The 16,494-nt window shown below is 30.6% G+C and overlaps 1 protein-coding gene across 18 annotated transcripts in view; it reads left to right on the top strand.

Annotated features, from left to right (window-relative positions):
• LOC130895024 (uncharacterized) overlaps positions 1-16,494 on the top strand; it is a 721,573-nt gene that overhangs the window by 449,864 nt on the left and 255,215 nt on the right. For 11 of the 18 annotated variants that reach the window (XM_057802122.1, XM_057802134.1, XM_057802123.1 and 8 more), the window contains one exon: positions 16,144-16,169. The exons of the other annotated variants lie outside the window; for them this stretch is intronic. The gene's annotated coding sequence lies outside the window, so the exon portion shown is untranslated. The remainder of the gene's footprint in view (positions 1-16,143; positions 16,170-16,494) is intronic. 18 annotated transcript variants of the gene reach the window in all.

Here is a 16,494-nt window from a genome sequence, read left to right as displayed (position 1 = left end):
TATATTATAACTTATAAACTAGAGACATAACTTTTTAAATGAGAACCAATGTATCTATTATACTGAATATTTCGTTGCGTCCTTTAAGAGGTAACGTACGTTTATGTAAAAATTGTAGATGAGAAATGTTTATTTTAGCTAATAGAGCTTCGTAATAAGATGCAATATTTCAATATTAAATTAAATTGTATTAATCTTAGCGGGAAGGTTCGAAAAGATAAGAAACCCCAGAGTTTGCTGAAATTTTTGACAAAGCTTGTCTTTGATTATAGGAGATAACCCCTTCGTTTGTCCATCTTCAAAGATAAAACATTTCTAGAAAATATTGATTTTAGAAAAACTCTACAAAAAAAAGTTATATTCATTTTTCACAAGAGTAAAATTCACTTTTTAGTGGTACTTCAGTGCAGCATGCCGGTTACAAGGAAAGCAGCTAACGCTCGTTCACTTACTTGGAGAAGATAAGGTTAGGTTAGGATAGTCAATTCAACTCCTGCTGAGATATTTTGGGACAAACACCCAAAATAATTGTCGGTAAAATTATTTTAGGTATATATCTAATCAAGAATGAGCTCTGAAAAAAAATCAGTAAAACAAGGGATTCATCTTTTCGAAACTTCATGCCTATCTATGTTAATTATATATGGGGTGGACGGAATCATCAATCTTCCATTTTGTACAAATAGAACTTATAACCAAAGTTTATAAAAATAGAGTTAATTTGCGAATAAATTACATTTTCTTAGTAAACGTTAACATGAATATAAACTTCATATTCGCATTTGTATATTTCATTTATAAAAATAGTAGTAATTGTAGACTGAATTTAACGAATCTCTTCAATAAAATATTAATGTATATTAATTTATTTTCTACTCAAGAAAATATTCTGAAGGAATTTCATTTACTCAGCAATTAAACATGTTTTCGCTACGCCTTTTTCAGAATGTCGCATGAGAGCGAGATTTCTCTCGTCTCATTCTCACCTAGCTTTTCGAGACAAGCCGAGATATTTTGGAAAATATTATGGACGATACCGAGTTCACAGGACAATCCGAGAGTTTCCTTAAATTTTTTTGTGCACTTCATTTTGTGATAAATATAATAATCAAATATTAGTTGATATAATATTTACAATCATTATTAAGAATCAAGTGAGACGAGACGAAACTGCTAGTAAAAGTAAAAGCTGCTGGAAAAGTTGTTTCTGATTAAAAAGTTCGAGCCCTATCCTAAAAATAATTAGGTACATAAATAATTTCATACAGAGATACTCGATATAATAAGCAGAATTCTTAAAAAAATGATACATTTGATTTGTAACGTAGTTATAAAATACTCTGAATAGTATTTTTCGAAAAATTTATCTTACACCCATCTTTAATTCATATACTAAACTGTGTCGTAAGATTGTTACACCCTGTGTATTACACAGAACTGACAGTCGATAAGTCTTCGTCATTCCCGTTATTAGAATATAAAAATCGTAACAGGAAAATTTAAAATTCCTCCTTCCGAAACTGAGTTGAAAATGAATCTCTTATTAGTCTTTCAGTATAGACATTGAATAACAAGAAGTTATAAAACATTAGTGAAATAACATTTCAAAAGAGATGTCAAAAAAATAAGTTCTTAAAAGATGACGAAAAAAATATGAATGATTTAAATTGAGAGGAGAGTCTCCATTTGTCGCCCAAAAATAAGTATGCTGTTAATAATTACAGCCAGCATTCCAGCTACTTTCAAGCGAGTATTACATCTTGAAATATCCAATAATAAGTCGTTTTTTCAAGTAGTGGCATGTAAAAATGAAAAATGCCTCCGCCCGGTTATATGCTCATGGATGAGCGTAAATAAGAAGGAACGCTATACCAACAGCGCTGCTCTTTCTTTTTTGTTAAGTATACCTTTTTACAAATATCCATACGTGGTTACACAGGATGGGGTGTGAAAAATCATCATGGTCCTCTTTGAGCCTTTTGTCCTGTAAACAACTTTCATTGAGAAGGTTGTACTATAAGTAAAGTTCCCATATTTTTTAAAATAGACAACACTGCTATTCCTTTATACATCATACTAAGACAAAGAAGTATGCTGCAAATCCTTCCGTTAGTCGTCCTTTCCGACGATTCTAAATTGCTCGCCGGAATTTGGTGAATGGTTCACAATGCATATCATATCGTTGAAGTAACTTGTGGGCACCGTCAAGGCGTTACTCCTTGTATCCGTTAATCAGTATCCGGGGGACCCAACAAGCACTCACCTTACGATAACCCAACATTTCTATTAAAGTTCTTTCAGTCGTGCCATAGGAAGCTTCATGAATGCGTTCGACAAGTTCACGGACTCTTTTATCTTTGAGCAGCTCACTATTGATCTTCTGGACAATTGCATCCTAACCTAAACCACTCATTTCTTCATCGTGACTTCCGTGTGACTGTCACTATACGAATTGCAGATGTGCTGAATGGACATGCACTTTTCACCATAAATCTCAGTCAGTTACCGAAGAATCTCCATTTTTTTGTATGAAGAAAACCGGATTAATCAACATTCCCATCTCTGATGGCTACCAAACGAACACCGTAGCGAATCTCTCAAGGGTGGGAAAACCACTGCGCACGCCACTGCTGTCGGATTTAGTCTCGCACCGTTCCTTGAGGCTATATCTCTTCGGGAACCTTATTTATACAACCGATGAATGTTCATGGCTCATGTAGGATCGTATTTTCTTTTTTAATCAAACTTCTCTCATTGCTTGCGGATGTAGTAGGAAAAGTGAAGTGAATTCACAAAGCAATACAAATATTTTATATCTTCAAACAAACGTGGAGCCTGTTTCTAGAAAAACGCATACATACATTAAAGGCACGAAATTTGAAATTCGATATTCACCCGACTGATTTCACATAGATTATTTACCCAAATCTTAAAATTCAGAATAAATTTAAAAATAAAAATAAGCACGTTCTCCATTTCTTTTAATAAATTCTTTAATAATAAATAGCAGGAATGCTTGTGTGTGGAGTTGAGCTACGTTGTTGTATCACATTTCCTATCTTCAATTCCTTTCCTATCCATTACTTTTCGGCCCATTCCATTCAATTTTCTTAGTTTCTATCTTCCTTATCCCATGTTTTCTTTGGTTCTCCTTTTAATTCCTTTTTTAATGTTTTTGCCTCATATATTCTTCTAACTACTTTGTCTGTACCTATTTTTATAAAATTCCCTAATTATCTTAACTGAACTTCTTTTATTTTAGTGTCTATAAGATTTGTTCTTAGTTTTATAGTATGTATTAATTCTAATCCTCTTTGATCTCATTTTACCTTCTAACTTTTATCTTCGACTTTGTGTTGTGGTCTATTTTTTTGTTTAAGTGACTATAGGAGTGTCTATGCTTTTAAAAATTCATATTTTTACTTATTTTCCACGAAGTTTTATACAATTAATATGCTTTCATAATATCCATTTCTGTAATATTATAATTTATGTTATAATTCAAACAAAACATCAATTCAAGTACGATGGTTGCTACTCAAGTTTTAAGATATAACACTGATCCGAAAATGTCAAATCTAACTTTACAATCACAAAGTTTGACATTTTTAACGATGAACGTACTTAGAACGTGTTGTCATACGAGTGCATTTGAGTTGTTTTGATACTTGGATCATTCATCTTTGTTAAATATATGAAATAGATCGCGTATTATTTCGTGCGAGGATTTTCGACAAGGATTAAACCGATAGCAGTGTGCCGGTTAACTCGCTTCGACTTTTGATTATAAAGCACCATCTCGAACCTCTGGGTTTTGCTGGTTCATCATGTGACATACCGGGAGATTGAGGTATACTTTTATATTAGCTCCACTCGCATGCTCTCAATATTGCATAAAACTTTGGTTGTGAAAGAGATTTGTTTGCGTTGAGTATCGCATAATTTGACAATCGTTCAAAAAAAAACGAATCATGGATCTTGCATATGAATCCATAACTAAACAATAATCGACTGTATAGGTTTTCAAGTCGAACCAAGTCTAACAAAAGTTATTCGCACACGAAGCTCTTCGAAGCAAATGGTCGCCTGTTTTTTCGGAATAACATGTCGCCACCAATCTATTAGAGCAACGTAGAACTGTCAATTTTGAATGGTACATCAGCATTTGTTTGCCAGAATTGTTTGAAAAACCAATCGCAGAAGATGACTCCATCACGACAATGCGAGTTCTCACATATTAGTTCAAAGAAAAAAGTTTTTGAATAGTAAAAATATCGAATTGATGAGTTATTCGCTGTACAAGTCTTATTTAGCACCCAATGATTTCTTCTTATTCCCGCATCAAATTAAGAAAAGATGGATCTAATGCATGCAAAAGTGTATTGATCCTAATAGATAATATTTTGAAAAAAAATAAAGCCATATATTCAAGTAGAAATATTTGTTTTCATTTGTCTATATTGAAACTTAGTAGTAACCCTCGCAGTTTCTTTTGATCACAACAGATCACAGCATACATCCAAAGTTTACGCCTTCATTCGATAAATGACGATTGGAGAACAGTTTTTGATGTTCTTAGCAAGATGTTACGGTGCCTCAGTACCATAATGAGGTTCTTAATTCGGTAAACATCAATGTATTGCAGGTATTCTTGACATGTATCCGACTTGACGTCGTGTGATTTTATCTTTGGGGCTTATAAACGATCGTGTGTATGAGGTTTCCGAGTTATAAAACAAGATGGAGAGATACGAATGAACAATTTGGGTAGAACTCACATATTGCCTGAATGTCTGTCATGTACAAAATAAAGCGTTATTCAGTATCATTCTCCTAAAGTTTCACACTACATTGTTCGATATCGAAGCAATCAACTGTCATATCTAATAACATCTATAAAATCCATTAATTTTTCTTTTTCCATGATCAATTTCTCGTCATCCGTGAATAAAGGTAAACAGTTTAACATTACGCTCTATTTCATCTTGATAATATTCACACTATTGTAAACCATAAATTCTTCCAATTTATTAAATTAATATCCGTGAATATGTATAGTTAAATACGATAAAAATGTTTGAATATATTCCAAGTATCAAAGATCACGTCAATATATGAATATTGAGATAAATCTACGATATTCTACTGATTGCGAGAGGCGATTTAAACGGCTTAATTGGACTATACAACGTACTGCTGTGAGCGAAAACGACAAACCCTTTTTTTGTTTTCGCTAGAATTAAAGCCTTTTATATGCGATCAGCGAAAACACGCTTCGAAAAATTCAAATAATCCACCATCGAATCACTGTAAGTAATTAATTATTGATTGACCCCTTTTTTTATAATAGCCATATTTCAATTGATTCTGAAGCTTTGCGTTTTTGATAAACGCTATTGGTGGTGAAGTTTGATGGATAACAAGAGAAACAATTGTCTCAATTACTAAAAATGGGTAAATTAACAGATTTTAATATTCTCATCAAACCAAATTTCATTGGTTTAATTTTATTTAACATTAACAACGGTCAATATTAAAATTACTATCTGAAACACATGCCTGCATTATGGTATATATTGTTATAGTTGAAAATCTTGTATTTCATTTGGGTGTGGAAAATAATTGCAAACTATCCTAAAATACTGTCTTTAAAATATCTCAAAAACACAAAAGATATTGATAAAGTTTCAAACATAAAATGTGGGGTTTAAAATTCTCCATAATATCATTTTAGAATACTTTTGTGGTATTTGCAATGAAAACCGTGATATTTGCAATGAACAATTTTTAAATCATATTTATCGATTGCAACCAGTATTCTTTTTATAAATTTATTCAAAAGTTCTTTGAAAAATGTATACTCAGGTAAATTAGCGTTGGTGATTTTTTTACACTTTGTACTTTTTCGCCGTTTCCTCGCTAAAACTGCTGCTAGAACAGGCGTCACCAAGCTATAGGTGAATAACTTTGGCCATTACGTTTTCTACAAGCTGAAGGATGCAGTTCTGTTGACATTCATCGCAATCCACTGTGAACCTGTATAAGTGGTTTTACTATTATAGAATGAAATAAATTTGTGGAAAGTCTAGTAGACGTCCAAGAATTCGTTAAGATACGGAGGTTTACGCTAAATTAATTTCCAGAAATTCGTCTCTGTTATTAAATTGTCATTAAGCTATTATACTGAAAAATCTTCGCCTAAAATGTTCAACGATAGGTACAAAACGAAGAATAACTTCAACCGTTTCTAAAAGGCTGTTGTTGCTGGAAATGAGACTTGAGTCTGAAAATTCAGAGATCAAAGATTACACAAACCCCAACAAACTAAAAAAGCAAACACATTTTGACGAAGAGTAAAACAAAGGCCACGGTGCTTTGGAAAAGAAAAGGCGTGCTTATTGTTGATTTTGTGGAGTAAGAATAACAGTACTAAAAAAGTCTAATCTAAGACTCTAACGTCGTCTCCAGAGACAGATATGGGATGGTTCTGTTAACGGAAGCACATAGTTCCATTGTGACAAATAAACTTCCCGCACAATACAAGCGAGTTTGAAGTCTTTTATCAGCCCTCCTATAGTGCTGATATAGTCTCAGTGACTATTATCTCCTTCGAGAAATGAGACTGAATTAGGTAGACAACGCTTCCATTCCAAGATAATCTGACTAAATTGATAGCGTTCTCTCATTATTAAAAATGCTTCTGTTTCTATGGTGATTTTTTCGTAAAATAAGTATGACTGAAAATATATTTTGGCAATAAAAATAATCTTGTTATATAATTTTTTTTCCTTCAGGTATCGTATCTTGTGTAAAATTTTTTCAAGTATTATTATAAAAAAATGTTTTTCGAAAATATGATTGCTTATGAATTTCTAGTAAATTAAATAAACACAAAATGACATCTTTGAAATTATTTGTAGATATTATTAAAAAAGAAAATTCGAATATTCATAATTTCAGTCGTTTATTCTAAATATTTCAGTTCCATACATTTTAAGTATAGAAAACTATTTATCAAATCAAAATGATTTTAAAATATTCTCCAAAAGTAATTTCATTGGTAGTTTTTAATTATTTTGTGCACCCAAATAAAATTAAAGACCATGCTGAGTATAACAAAAGGATACTAATTTATTCATGATTTTATTGTTGTCATTTAATTTCTTCTTCGTATATACCAGGTTTTTCTGAAAACCTGAAGATGTCAGCCTTAGATTTCCTAAGCGTAGTTTCTGTTCATCAATCATATATTGGTAATCATCGACTGTCTTCAAAAAGGTAAAATAAAAACAGGAGATTATTACAGGGAAAGGGAAAATTGCAAAAAGGGAGAAAAAAAGGAAGTGATTTTCTATCAGTACTTTTTCCAATTTCCTTACCTTGTAGCAATTGCAGAAGAAATATTTCCATCAGACGTGGTTATAGCATTTGTAAACGCTTATTTTGAGAACTGCAGAACTGCTTGAGAAAATGCAACTACTATTAGAAAGTCTTAAAAAGGTAAGACTTTCGCTAAACTATTGAATAATGAAAATTATTATGGAAGAAAATGTCTTGTTTCTTTGTTAGGTTGAAAACTTTTCATATAACCACTCAACCAAGCTGCATATCTATCATTAATCCCTTTATCAAGAACAATTTCATTGTGACATATTTATAATTTCAATTATATCATATATCTCACAAAAAGAACAACTTGTGCCTTGTCTTTTATGTCGCATGGCTCATCAATAGCAAGTGATAAGGCAGAAGAAAGTTGAATATCTTTAACCTGCAAATATGTTACATTTGAAGACATTTTATCTATTAAGTATATCTTGTATTGTTTTAACGGACAATGGCAAATCTTTGATTATTTTCCAGATTTCTGGTTTGTTTCATTGTAATATATTCATAACTTTAATTTAGATGCTTATTGAGGATATGTATTTACAAGGCAAAAAATTTACAACCGAGGTTTTTGTTGTTTTCTCCGAATGTCCAATATGTTTAAGATGTATAATGATTTTGTTTGAAATGTTCTTTCAGTTAAATGATATTTTCAAAGTGAAAAGTGGGATGCAGTCGAGATCTGGTTTATCTTAAATATAAGTTATTTAAGATTCCATCGAACGGCTGGATAATGTCAAGAAAGACTTTACATCACAACAATTCATTTTAAAATGGAACTATTTATGGTTTTAACTATTTTATATACTCATTGGTTTGTTAAGTACTTTTTACGGAATCTAAACTAATGATTTGGAGTCCATTTATTTCTGGTAGATTTTCATTTAATCTGGGTAAAATTAATCTCTTGAGTAATTGTGAAATAATAGAAACTTAAGTATTAATTATTCACAATTGAATGCATATTGTTAGTATGTTTGAAAAGATCATTAATTTTTTACTGGTGGTCACGATACATTAATCTTTCTCTTCTTGCTTTATGATATCTTATCTAATAGAGCACAATCTTACTTTTCAATCAATAAATTCATAATTTCATAACTTTTGTTTATCTTTATTTTAACAACGACTCAAATAAGTTGATTCTGCTTTCTTAATAGGCTTGGTAAGTATGTAGAAAAGTGTTATGCACGTATTCCTCTGAATTTCATTTTATCTTTTCTATCTTTCGATTATTAATATTCTAATATTCCTAATAATAATACATACTAATATTCCTTGTAAACTTTTTTATCATTCCTCGTAAATTCTAAATGAAAGCAGAGTATATAAGACAAATTATATATCCTATATTTGAGCACACAACTTGATTCTCTTGATGAATGCGGTGAAGTAAATTAATTTGCCGAATACATGCCATATAAACATAGTTCAGTTCCTGTCGAGAATGAAGCATTAACTAAAATTTATTCCATGTTTCGCTTGTTGAATAGAATACTCCATAAGGCATAACTCAATTACTTAAATTGATAAAAAAGACTAGAGAGTAATAAGTTCAGTAATAAATATTGTGATCATTTCAAATTTGTCCGTATTAAAATGTCATCGGTTGAAATGAATAATTATTAATGCAAAATAATTCATTATGTAAATAAATAATGAAATATGCAGCGAAATCCATTCATATGAATTGAAAATAATTTTCATATGTATATTGTTCTATTGTCCGATTAATCCAGAAAACAAACATGTATTAATTTGTCCAAAAGTACTCATGATTGAGATAAATTATTTAGAAAGAACTGTTTGAATTGGTTAATCGAATTATGTAAATTAATGAATTATTCCAAATAAAAACAATCTTCTTTTGGTTGGTGTTTTATATTGAAAATTCAACGCAGCATATTTTCCGTTATCGGCTTGTTATATTTAAATAATTTATTATAGATCGTAGAAATATTATGTGCTTGGAAAAAAAATGGAAACTCAATGGAATAAGTATGTAGAGTTGAAAAATACCTTTTTTTCATTTCAGTAACTTTTTATTATATTTTATATTAACTGATACCGAATGACACTTCCTAGAGAATAGTTTCTAGTCGAGGGCTTATTAGCTGAAAATGAAAATTAAGCGCTGGACATGTTGCCATATTTAATTTAATCCATAGCCAGAAAATTATGAAACTGTAGCAGATAAAATTAGAAATAATAAAGTACAATTTGGATTTCGTAACGGACTAAGCAGACGTGAAGCTTGAGGACACCACAACAAATGCGTTTCGAAGAAATATCTATATATGATCAAAACGATATTTTGTACTGAAATAAAATTTTTATCATAGTTTTTCTATCAAAATTTCAGCAAAAATATTTTTGAACTAACTATATTCCCGATACGATACACTATCTATATTTTAATTTTGTAATATCTTTACACGGAATTTACTGAAGCGGCCCTGAATAGACTTGATTAAAATAAATGTGGTGGAAGAACGATGGAAAACAATTTCCACTGTTCCGCTATACAATTTATAAAATATCGAATGTCGGCATCTCCTCGATATTTTGCCCGACGACATAATGGCCTCATGATTAAAGTTGCGGAAATATAAAGTAACCCGAAAGAATCATTTGACAATGGAGACAGAAAACGAACCCATCTCATGGAAGAAATGATAACCTTAACTAATTTAACTTTAACGACGGTCACAATAAACAAAATAGAACTCACAATAAAACCTTATTAAACTTCATTCATTTCAGACGTACATTTTTAATTCGTACAAATGTATGACGTTAATAATAAATAATTTAATAAGGATCATAACAGAATATTTATGAGACTAGACGAGTGGTACAACAGTTGCGTTCGGTAATGTTGTTCGCGGAACATAGCGAGTAGAGAGCGATTTGTATCATGTGATCATAGGTTATACAGATTGATCGTGGTAATTGCCGAACAGTAAACGAATAACAAAAGGGACTTAACCTATAATAATTGAAGTCAGCTTGTCAGAACATTAACTATTGAAGTATGAATGTACACAAATTGTCTCTTAAAATGCTTATTTGCTGTTTAGTAATGGGGAAACAATTGGTACTGAAGCCATTTCGAAAATGGTTGTTTATTTTATATATACAAAACACACTCAACACACGAGTACAAACAACTATCGAATAAAATTGTTAATTGATAAGCATTGAAACGTCACTCGAAACGTTAAAAGTCAAAACAAATCTGAGAACTCTTTTTCAAGATTCGGAACAAAGAGATATCCTACTCAGAGTGTTAAAAAATTTATACATATAACCGAACGTGAACCGAACAGTGAGATTGAAATAAAGAATATTGCCGAACGATACCGAAAATTCATCAGATGTACATAGCAGTAAATTATTGTTCATGTTATGATTTTCACGGGAGTTTTTTTAAATATTTAAATAAGAATGTATTTTATTTAATTTTAGTAATGTGCGAAACAACCTAAGGTTATGTAAAATGCATATTTTTATATATTTGCATTTCGTGCATATTTTTGACATTTTCAGGTTTTTTTATATATTTCACTGTGGCTCGGGTATTTGGATATATTTTTCAAATTTGGCGGAAAATTTTGTCATATTCGTGATTACATTCATATATTTTATAGTTTTTGTACATAAGACTCATGGTATCGGATTTCAGGTATCACTTATCCTTGGCAATCGTAGTTAGAACCGGGTTCCATAGAACTCATTATTATTATTATGGTTTCAAATTCTCTCTTAAGCAGGATGTGACCTGTTATATTTATTTACGACATTTCCATTTTGTGAGAGGGAATGGAATGAGTTCCTTGTTTTTCATGGCTCTGCAAAACGGTCATTTAACAATAATAGATATTTTATGGATACATTTCTGTAGAAAGTTGATTCGACTTTATGCGAAACTTTTGGATAGTGCATCTTTTCTTTTGTGTTTAATTTTTACTGGAGGCTATAGCGTTTTAAAAGTTGTGCTGTGCTTATCGATACCACTACATACATGTTTAAAGTGTAAACATATTCAAACATATTTGTCATAACCAATAGGATCGACGAGGAAATAAGAAATTAGTTCCTACTGTGATTAATTGTTTACTCAATAACAACACTTTTGCCCGTAAGTCGCTATGGTGTACATGGCTTGAAACGGATTTATTTCATTTTTAATATTTTAATCAGGTAGAAAAAGTTATCTCAGAGCTTAATGAAAATTAAGTTGCATCGGTTAAAGAGGTAAATCCTATTTTTTCTACTCCAAAAGTAAACCAAAATTTAAGTTTTGTTAAAAATGATTAAATAGTCATTGAAACAATTTTTAAACTAGAGAAAAGTGAAATACCTTAATTTCCTTCAATGAATTTTATAGAAAAAGTATAAAGGTAAGTAAATTATTGCCCAATCAATAATAAAAAAATTTAATATGCAAAAATGCAAACTAACACGAAAGCTGTACTACTTTAACTAATGCGCCAATCGTATTGATGGGTAGTTTTCAGCTGAAATAAATATTGAACCTGTATTATTGTCATCATTAAAATATACGCCAATTATATTGGTTGGCATAGAACGTAATGTACAAATTTATATTAAGTTTTAATGTTTAGAATTTAGCTCTTCACTCGATTCTTTTGTTTTATTTACATTACATATTTTGCATATATATTATTGCATACTGCAAGATTTTAGTGCATAGTTTGCCAAGGAATTGTGCATATTAATGCACATATTTCAAGTAATATCTTTGCATATAAATCCTAGCGATATAATGTGTTTAGTTTTAGTACAGTGCGTAACACCCTAAAGTTATAACGGATTAACCCTTAACAAAATTGAATTTAACAAGTTTATCAAATTCTGACCTCATTCTTTCGTTATTGACAAAAATAATTAACACAAATGCTGATCATTATTTAAGGGATTGTTATCATATATCTCTGCTCATCCTTATTATTGGGTTTCGTCATGTACAAAATACTTTCAAATAACCCCAGAAAAAATAGTCTAAATATTATAAATCCAGATTATGTGGTTGGTCTTTTTATTGTAATCCTTTTTTCCTTTCATCTGTCATTTTTTCATCAGCAACCCTAAAGTATGTGGATGCACCATCCTGCTGAGACCAAATGCAATTATAATTGTAATCAACTGAATTTTTTATTGCAGGAACTGTTTCATTTCTCAACAATTCTAATAAGGAGTGTCAACTTCGAAAAAATATTTTTTTTTTCATTCTATAAACTGTACATTATCCTATTGCCAGTCCCTGTCAACAAATTTTTTTAGTACACATCGATCGCCACAAATACAGATTTTAATTAAAATTTTAGAGGTCAGACTTAAATTTTTATGAAATTAATTAGTTACAATCGATTCGATGTTTTCCTACTAAAAACTGAAAAATTATCGTTACATCGAATATATCGGAAGCATTTCTAAACATCGGATCGATTCGATGTATTGCATTGTAAACATCGATGTGCTCAATACATCGTTGTATATCGAATAACCCTAATCTGAATCCTTCGGTCCGTTCAGATACAACAAAGGTCCAATAATAATTGTGAGGATCCTACCTATCCAGACATTAACTCAGTGTTTCTGATACCATATAACATTAGTAGATAGCTATTTAATATCTATATTTGTAGCGATTAACTCTACCAATTCATATAAACATTGATATGTCGAAAAGACTAAAATAAGGATACCTTTCGCATTATGATGATGATTACCTTAAGATAATTTTGTACTAGAGTTACCTTATATGGATGAAACTTATTATTTTTTAATGCTACGGTCTTTGATCGGCAATATATAGGACGATTTTTACTTAAACCCACACAAGTTTCACAATTCTCCAATCTACAGTTTTGATAATTTGGTTGCGATTTGGCTACGTATAATTAGGAGCTACATCATTACACGGTCTTTACGATCACGTAATAATAAGAATTTTTATTCTTTACATATGTATTTAAAACATCAATAAACACCTTTCACCAATGGCAATGAGAAATAATTTAAGACACATAAATGCAGTTTATGACGTGAAAATCAGCTTTTTGCATATACAATTTTTTAATGATTTTAATTTCAAACCACTAAATTTTGAAACTAGTAAATTAGATGTATGTGTATTTGTAATTTAATAAAGTATGGAAAATTGAAAAGGTGTAATGTTTGAAGAACCATTTCCATGAGTTATTTTAGAGTAACTCTGCATACTTTTAATCGAGAATTTTGCGAAAAAATTTATATTCAACATTTTTTTGTAAACCAAACAGAAATCGAAATATTATCAAGAACTTTTTTGAATGTCCTGAATGAAGTTAAATTTAAGTTTTCTAATTGTATGGTTGTTGGACTAAAGCCTGGAGAGTCTAAAAGGACTTATGCCACTTATGAAATTTGGTTTCACAGGAAAAATGTTGAGAATCTTGCACTTGAAAAGGTACTTTTAGCTTTTTCGATAGATCAATCAATGAAAAAATTTATAAACTTTTATGTTATTCATAATGTTAATTGAAAGAAATGTTTATACATGGAAATATAGTCATTTGATTCTTTATATTAAATGAAACATTGGAAAATATTTACCTGAATTATATGGTATATCTGGAAGACATGGTATTTGAAATTACATATAAACAATTAGATACATACAAATTCAAAAAATGCTCTCGTTAAATTTTTTGTGCACACATTTTCCCTAGAATACCTAGATATATTTTCACTTTTAGTTCTCCAATAAAATCATAAGTCGAGATATAATAGTAATTGGTCACTATATCAAAAATAATTTGAGATAAATCAACTGTTGTTGAGGGAAGAAAATATGAAGAATATAATTTGGGCATAAAATGACAGAAGATATCAAAAATGTATGCACGCTATATAAGAAAAATTGAAAAAAAATCGTCAAAGAAATTATTGACAACCAATGTAGAGAATTTCTCGTTATTATACGAGAGCAATTCGACTCACTGAGAAAAAAATCAGCTCAGGATAATAATAATAATTTACATATCAAAAGAACAACTCTCTCTTATTTTTCAACATATTCTTTCCCATTATGCAAGCAATTCTCGTATCGTTTTACCAATTCGTTCTGCATAAACAGCGTTTTTGAGTTCCTCATCATTAGCGAAGTGCTGTCTCACAAGGAATTTCAGTTAACAGATGATGATATTATGATAATAACAGTTCTGTTCTTACAGTAGTGTTATGTGTGAAGGCGCGCGTTATGGTTTAAAAGTACTACTGTAGTACTCAATAGGCTGAAGTTTTTTACCTATTTACATAATACTTGCTATAAATATTATCTGAGAGCTTACCGACCTAACAAAGAAACAAGACTTCCTTCGCCATAACTTTTCCAATCAATCAAACCGGAGAAGCTTCCCACTTCGAAATACAGTGTTTTAACTTTTTCTTTTCATCTACAGTTATGAATAGTTGCAAAAAATCCAACTCATTACTGCTTAAAATGCGTTATAAGGTCTGGAAAATTCGAATGTGCTTGTGGTCTGAATTGAGCATGAGTAGCTTACGCATGCATAATTCTTCAGTCTGTATATGGCAAAGGCGCTCTTTTATCTATCTTTTAGATCTATCTGGATGACTATTTTGCGTGGGTTTCATGTCTCTTCGATTTTTGTAGCGTTTCCCTTCCACAATACAAAGCGATAGACAATTTGCGTTTTTGACCCGTTAAGCATTCTTAACTAATCTTTTTTTATTGCCTTGTATTCATTAGCAGCCATTTTATTACTGCATAGTATCCGAAAATATGATAATCTTGAGTAGTTTTATATATATTCCACTTCATGTTTTATAAGTAAGTTGAATACTTTGTAGGCCTAACGTACGCATGCATCATTGTCTCATGCTACCTACGTATTCCTCTAGTGGAGTTGCATCCTTCGCTATTCCACATATGTCAGCTTGCTTTCTAGTCAGTATTGTTCACGCACTCTAATTTGTGTACAGCGTAACGTACTAATGAGTAGTCAATTCTTGATGTTATATCAGTCTTCGCTATGTAAAATATAACTTTCTTTTAAGTTGTATCAAATGGCTAATTTAAATCAACAATTAGTTTCTCAGATTAATTAGTTCCTGAAAGTTTGTTTTGACGTAATCTACTTCTTTGTTGAGACTGCACAGCACCGTACTGACTACTTTATCTTTTGAGCTCCCGTATTGATTACCTAGAAGTTACAAAAAATTGGAATGTTTGTTGTGCCTCTCTTCATATTTGACTAACATATTCGACTGCAAATTACTAGTTTTCAAACACCTAAAGTAAACTACTATTTTATGTTGCGTATTCTAATCTTTTTGACGGTTCTAACCATGGTAATAATTCACGTCTAAATCTCCACGTTAAATTAAAGAAAAACTCTTCCACTATACACTATACTATTTTGCAAAAAAAGTTGTTTGTTGTTTTGTGAATGTATATAGCTTTCACATTTTAATACTTTCGAGAAGGGATCGACCCTTGACGCGGGAATCGAGAAAATAAGCCGCGAATCAGAATAAGCTATGAAACTCGTCTGGTAGCATCATCTAATGGTTTGTTTACATCCGCTTTTTCTTGACACAAAATTTAAACATGTCATTTTGTGCACAGAATAGCTGTACACAATGTTCAAAAGTTTTTTTGAAGCTTCATATAAATAGTCATGTTCTCAAAAATAATTTTTTAATAAATGCTTTTTGTTTCAGGTTAGTGACTGCTTTCATCAAATTTAGTAAGTAATTTAATATGTCTTTTTATGGGTAGTTTAACTTTTCATCAAACTTTTATAATTTACAATTTATCAGCTTGTGAAAATAAAGTGCTTAAATATTAACAAAAAAATTTAATTAACTCAACAAAAAGTATTGACTTCATCGGCTATTTGAATCTAAATGCAATATACATATACATACTAATAAAATACATGACAGGAATAAACACGATTAAGTACAATTAGAAATTAGAAAAACAATTTCCGTTCTGGTCTTACTCTTTCTTACTTTGCACATTTCTATATGTCTCATATTTTGATTAGGTTGTTACATACTTGGCACTAT

Source organism: Diorhabda carinulata, chromosome 6, assembly GCF_026250575.1.
Source record: "Diorhabda carinulata isolate Delta chromosome 6, icDioCari1.1, whole genome shotgun sequence".
Classification (NCBI taxonomy): domain Eukaryota; kingdom Metazoa; phylum Arthropoda; class Insecta; order Coleoptera; family Chrysomelidae; genus Diorhabda; species Diorhabda carinulata.
The sequence above is the reverse complement of the archived record's forward strand: the minus strand, read 5'-3'. Positions and strand labels throughout refer to the sequence as shown.